The sequence below is a fragment of the Elaeis guineensis genome, chromosome 11, assembly GCF_000442705.2.
Source record: "Elaeis guineensis isolate ETL-2024a chromosome 11, EG11, whole genome shotgun sequence".
NCBI classification, from domain to species: domain Eukaryota; kingdom Viridiplantae; phylum Streptophyta; class Magnoliopsida; order Arecales; family Arecaceae; genus Elaeis; species Elaeis guineensis.
Window position 1 is genome coordinate 117051619 of NC_026003.2, and position 6669 is coordinate 117058287.

Below are 6669 nucleotides of genomic sequence, written 5' to 3' on the forward strand. Positions count from 1 at the left end.
CAGACAGAGAGCTCTGAGAAGGAGAGGGAGAGAGAGAGGAGCGAGCCTGCGTATGTGGAAGGACGAGCGGATCGACCCTTTGCACTGTTGCCTTCCCCGGTATATATAGTGGAGCTAGGTATGGCGCCGTCATTAATGGCGCGGACAAGTGAGGGACTGTCAACTCACTGTAGGCTGTCAGAGCCGCCGTGAAAATGTCATGTCGCCGTGTAGCCGTCTAATCACCAGGGTTGACCCGGCTCTCGGCGGGACAATGCCCCTAGGTAACTGTGCCGCATGTCCGTGTCAGAGCTGACAACGTCTGGCGGCCGTACGGCGGTTGGTGGAGTCGGCCGACCCAGGGTCGGTGGCCAGCAGAGTGGCGTCGGACTCCTCCGTCGATCGGCGAGCTTCATGTGGGTCGGCTACCGGACCTCTGGGTTTAGTCGGTCGGGAACGGACCGTGGAATGGCCGCAGTTAGCCGCTGATGGCGTCCGTCGCCTGTCGCCCGACTTACGATCGGCCAGTCAGAGTCGTCCGTCGGACCGTTGGTTAGTCGGTCGGGCTGCCAGTCGGTCGGGCCCTCCGATAAGTCGGTCGGTCGGTCGGTGGGTATCCCCAACATATATATATATATATATCCAACTCGAGCACAACCTTTTGTGACCCCGCAATTCGTCTGCATATAAAATTAGCTATATATGTCTCATGTTATAATTCTTTTACTTGGTAGGCATGTTACACATAATTACAATGTTCATGAAATTATTTCATGTCTTGGTTCCATCCCTTCTGAAGCTGCCATCATTTCTCTGGAAACCTGATATATTATATGTATATTTGTATCCATAGAAACTTTTAATATTTTTTCAGAAAAGAAATGACTGACGTGAGGATGGGACTGTGAATGTCACGATCTTCCTTCCAATTTTCTTGGAGTAAACTATTGGCTGGACCAGCTGTTGGATCAGTCAATCCAGGAAGCAACATGGCAAAGACCAGACAGAAAAAAAAAAAAGCGCCATAAATGCATCTTGCTTGGCGGTTGGACACCAACCGGACCTGGTCTAACCAAGATTTAGTCTTTCAACGGTGGATGCTTTGTTTGCAGCTAGTTAGGTCACTCCCATGATAATGACAGGCTGAAAAAAAAATTGATGATATTTATGAAAATTCTTAACCTACTTTATTCGTTATGCAAACTGGTCACCAACCCCATGTTTTTTTTTTTTTTTTTTTGATGCAATACTAACCCCGTGATTTTTTTTTTTTTTTCTGGTAAACACACCAATCCGTGTTTTTTTTTTTTTTTTTTTGGTAGAATACCAACTCAGTGTTTAATCACCAAGTTGGCCATTTGAAACTTTGAAAACCTTGGACCCAATATGAGGGCAAAGAACTATACTTTATTCGCAGCTAGCTAGATCACTCTCATGATAATGACAGCTTGAAAAAATTGACAATATTTGTGGAAGTTCTTGGTTTGCCCTGTTCATTACACAAATTGGTCCACCGACCTCATGTTTGTTGATCCTATAATTGATTTTGATAATTACAAAGTACTGAGTGATTATCGTACTAATCATATGTTCACGAGTGAATGTAGAATTTTTTAGGTACTTAAAATGAAGATTTATTTGTAGAAAAAATTCTCTCAAAAGAATGATAATTAATAATCAAATGAGACTCAAACAAGAAGTTTTTGGAAGCCTAAATACTGTGAAAGACCTTAAAAATCAAGATGATAGAAGTTCTCAAAGATTAAGACAAACAGTCTCTTAAGCAGAAAAATATATAAAAATTTTCAGTTGGTTGTCATCCGAGTCAACTCAAATTTTTATCTGAGTCGACATGAACTAAAATAGTGAAAAAAAATAATTTTGACATGCAGAAATTTCAGCTAGCATGCCTTCGAGTCGACTCAAGGATTATCCGAGTCAACTCAAATACAGAATGGCAGAAGACTAATATTTTAGAATAGAAAATTCAAAGCTTCGAGCGGCACCTCGAATCGATTCGAATTACTCGAGTCGAAGTTACAGGAAAAGACAGAAAACTATATTTTTTGAAAAAAAAGTTTCGAGCGGACTCGCAGACAACTCGAGTCGACTTGAATCTCATCTGAGTCGACTCGAAGTCCAACGGCTAGCTCTGCAGATTTTTCAGAATAGTGCAGATTTATTTCTAACGGCTAGTTTTTATCTCTAACGGCTAGTTCAGTCCTTCCAATGGCCAAAACTCATTCTCCAGCCAACTCCAAGTATATTAAGAGCTAAAGAATCAATTGGGAAAAGTAACCAAGAGGATTTGAAAGAAAAACATCATTTCTTGAAGGGAACATTGAATATCACTGAAAAGAGAAAAAAGAGAGAGATTTCTGCATAAATTTTAGTGAACTTCAAGAGCAAACTTTTTCACCATCAACAACATCCTTTCAAACATCAAAGAAGAGAAGTCAAGCATTAAAAGAGCAACTATTTATCGACTTTCTCCATATCTAAAAGAGTTTATTTTCTATTTTTTCTTTTATGCTAAAATTTTGATCTTGTATTTTGATTTCTTTACAAGTTTCTTTGAAAAAAAAAATTTGGGGTCAAGGCCCATCCAAGCTCGAAATTGGATATTGTAGATTTTGGTTGGTGAGCTTGTAAAATCAACTAAGTTGATAGTGAGCTCAAAAAACTATCAGTATAAGATTTTGATTGATGATTTCAGAAAATAACTAGATTTATTTATGAGTCCGAAAAATAAATATACTGTAATCAGAGGGATTATAGTGAAATTCTCAATGGGAGCTTGGGGAGTGGATGTAGGTACGGGTTGCACCAAACTACTATAAATTTGTATGTTTGTGGTGTGGCTTTACTTGATTTACTTTCTTATCTTGCATTCATTAAGTTATTTCTCCTGCTACATATTGTAATCATCTCACAATCACTCAAGTTAGGTTTAAAAAAACACATACTTGCTTAAGATTTAATTTGGCTAAAAAGTTTTGAGAACCTAATTCATCCTCTCTCTTAGGTTGCTATCTTTCTGGACAACAAGTGGTATCAGAGCAGGTACTCTAATATTATTTATTAACCTAGTGGTCTTGAGTTAAAGATCATGACAATCTAAATTGAATCTTTTATTATTGAAGGTCATTCTATAGATCGATCTCCACTTTTTAATGGTTGTAATAATATCTCTTAGAAAACTAGAATGAAGATTTTCATACAAGCACATGATTATAGTTTATGAAAAATTATAGTCAATGGCTCACACACACCCAATGCATTGATTAATGATAAAGAAGTGATCCATTTGAATGCTAAGGTCATAAATATGCTCTATTGCTCTTTGGATATCAATGAATTTAACATAATTTTTTCTTGCATTTTAGCAAAATAAATTTGAAAAAAATTAAAAATAATTTATGAGAGAGCAAGTCAAAAAGAAGAATCAAACTCTCAAAAAGATAAGGAAGCTCACCCCAACTTAGGTCTCATGGCTCATGAGGATAAAAAGAAAAAGAAGAAGAAAAAGCAAAAGACAAAGAAAGCATCGATTAAGGAGGAGCAAAGTAATGAAAAAAAATGAGGAAGAAGGCATTGCAAGTTTTTGCCTCATGGCTCACAATAATGAGATAAATATTGAAAACTTTTTCAAATTTAGTTTTGAAGAATTACTTGATGCCTTTTATGAGCTTATGGATGAATATAAAAAGATAGGACTAAAAAATAGAAAACTAAAGAAGAGTATAATCTGCCTTTGGCTGAAGAGAAAAATAAAATTTGATTGAAAAAGAAGATCTTTCAAAAAAAAATTCTTAATTGAAGAAAATACTAAATTAAAATAAAAATTTGAAAAATTAAAACTTTCAATGGATGAAAAAGAAAATTATTTGAAAGAAATAAATGTAAAAAAGAATGATCTTATTATTGAAAATGGTGAACAAAAGAAAGAAATTGATAGATTGAAGTTCTTTATAGAGAAATTCACACTTAGTTCCTAAAATCTTCAATTGATGTTAAATAATCAAAAAGTTATTTTCGATAAAGTTGGAATTGGGTTCAATCCTTCAAGAAAACATAAATTTGTTAAGAATATATTTACTGGAGCTTATCATGAAAATCATTCTATTGTTTGCTTCAAATGTAATAATGTAGGCCATAGAATTTTTGAATGTAATATTATTAGGAATGGTCATATTTGGTCAAGCAAATTTAGCTTCCAAAAGAAACTATATGCACTAACTCTTATGGACCCAAGATGGCTTCGGTACTAAAATTATAAAATAATTTTACAGATATGCCAAGCATCTAATAGAATGAAAAGAAAAAATTCTTCAAGGATAGATGCTTTAGAATGAAAAGGGATGGGTACTGAATCATAAACGGATCGATCCGGGTGCGGCGAAACTCTTACTTTCTGTTAAGGTTGTAAAATTATCTATTTGAGAGCTACGGAGGTCGGAGACGTGGCATCCCTGAGAAAGATGAAGTAGGCCACATGATGATTCGACTCTTGCACAGAACAGTATCGATTATGGCTCAAAACGACTATTTGGTTCCTAATATATTAATTTTATGCAATGAAATTGAAAGATAAGAGTACGTGCATGGGACAGGTAGACACGAACAGGTTCTTTTCAATATGTTGTTGTGGTGGTTGGTTCTAATGCTTTTGGGCCGTGCAACTTTTCTCAGGTGTTGGAGACAAACATGTTTAGCTTAAGGTTTATTCTGTTTAGACTCTCAGCAAAGAAAAACTTTGGTCTGGCCTTTTGCAGGAAGAGTGCATTAGGATGATTGCAATGGGGTGAATCCATGAGATTATTTCTCGAATGCTGTTCCGCATATTATGTTAGCCACGCTCTCTCTTTCTCATGTAGCTGCAAGTAGCTGTTTCCACAATGGCCAGTTTAATTTTGCTTTCTTGCTCAAATAGATATTGGGGAGTCTCCTCTTTGTTCGTTGATTATGTGTTGGATTTTACAAATTATTTTGGAAATTTCAGATCGGTTTGTTTGGACTTTGCTTTTGTAAAAGCAGCTTTGGCAATATGTAATTTCTAAGCTCTGTTATGTTATGTGATTTTAGGTAGATTTTTAAAATGATATAGGTAATCAAGCTGTCTACAAACTGTTCTTAAAAAGACTTTTGATTCAATACCCTTCTCCTTCATCTCATGCACGCACATTTAGGGTTGGAACTGGATCAGGCTGCGCCGGGCCAAACCCCTACTCAAATTTGATCCGATAAATTTTCGAACTTCGAGCCGATCTTAGACCAACATGTTTTGGAAAAACATCGGCCCGAGCCCAATTGGGCTGACGCCTTCGCTTCGTCTACCTCCGCTTGCTGCCCGCGTCCAACCCACTCCATCCACAATCGTGGGGCCCTCCACCTCCTCAAGTCCTCTCCGACGACCGCCGCTGCGCCGATCCCCTCCTTCATGCCCGAGCCCCTACCTGCCTTCGCTGGTGCGGCAGCGGCAGCGGCAGCGGCGGCGATGCCGTGCCTCCTCTCCCCACGAAGCTCGTGGAGGAGGACTCAATGGCACCACCTCTCCATATATATCTTTGACCGCACCGCCCCAAACGCTAACCCCCCCCCCCCCCCACCTTCAAACCCTAATCCCAACCCTACTACCGCCGTAGATCCGGGCTCCGCCCCACAGAACGGCGCCATCCCTATTCTTCCCCTCTCTGCCGTCGCACCCTCAACCCCTGTCGTGACCGCGGTTGTGGGCCTTCTCATGCCATCCTCCTCCGATCCCGTCACCCAGCCGTCCGAGGACAGGAAGCCGTTTCCTGTCGCGGTCGCCACTGTCGGCGGCGGATACGATGACTCCCGATAGCTTTCAGCGCTATGGATGGATGATGAGGAGATCACTATCTTGCAAGGGTTTCTCAAGTTCACGTCCCAACGCGCACCACCTTCCCTCCCACCAGTACGACACCGGCCCGTTCTATAAGGAGATCAAGAAGCGGTTCAGCTGGAGTTCACCAGAACCAGCTCATCGAGAAGCTCCGCCGGCTCAGAAGAGTACGAAACATCGTCAGCGGATGCGGTCGATGGGGAAAGATTCGCCTTTAGGAGCTCCATGAAAAGGCCATCTACAACCTAGTTCGCAGGAGTGCCAACGTGAAGAGGGCTCGTGACAGCAACAACGAGATCTCAACACTTGAACAATGCCGATACCATTGAAGCTGTCTCTGCTCCCGATGGAAACAGCAGGTAAGGGTTTAAGCTTTATTTTGGCCCGACCCGAGCCGAAACATCTGAATCCAGTTCGAAAACAAAAACGGCCTTATATTTAAATCCAAATTCCGGCGGAATTATTTCGGGCCGAACTCAAAGTCCGACCAATTCCAGCCCAGCTCGATGGGCCGCAGGCCAACTCGAGCCAACTTTTAGCCCTACACATTTGAGTATGCGTAAAACCAAACGTAAGGAACAGTAAAACTGGAAAAATCAAAGTTGCTCAGATCCTTTCCATTCCATCGACTGTTTAAAACAAATCGTAATGCCCTGCATTTGTGCTCATCGAAGGCTTTCGGTCTCGTCTATCCTCACATCCCATCTACCGTCTGAAAAAAATAATTCATGGTTTTTTGAGATGCATGCTCACCGGAAGGCTTTGCCCATCCATCAAGTCCTTCCATCCCATCTGCCTACCATCTGGGAAAACAATTGTAATGC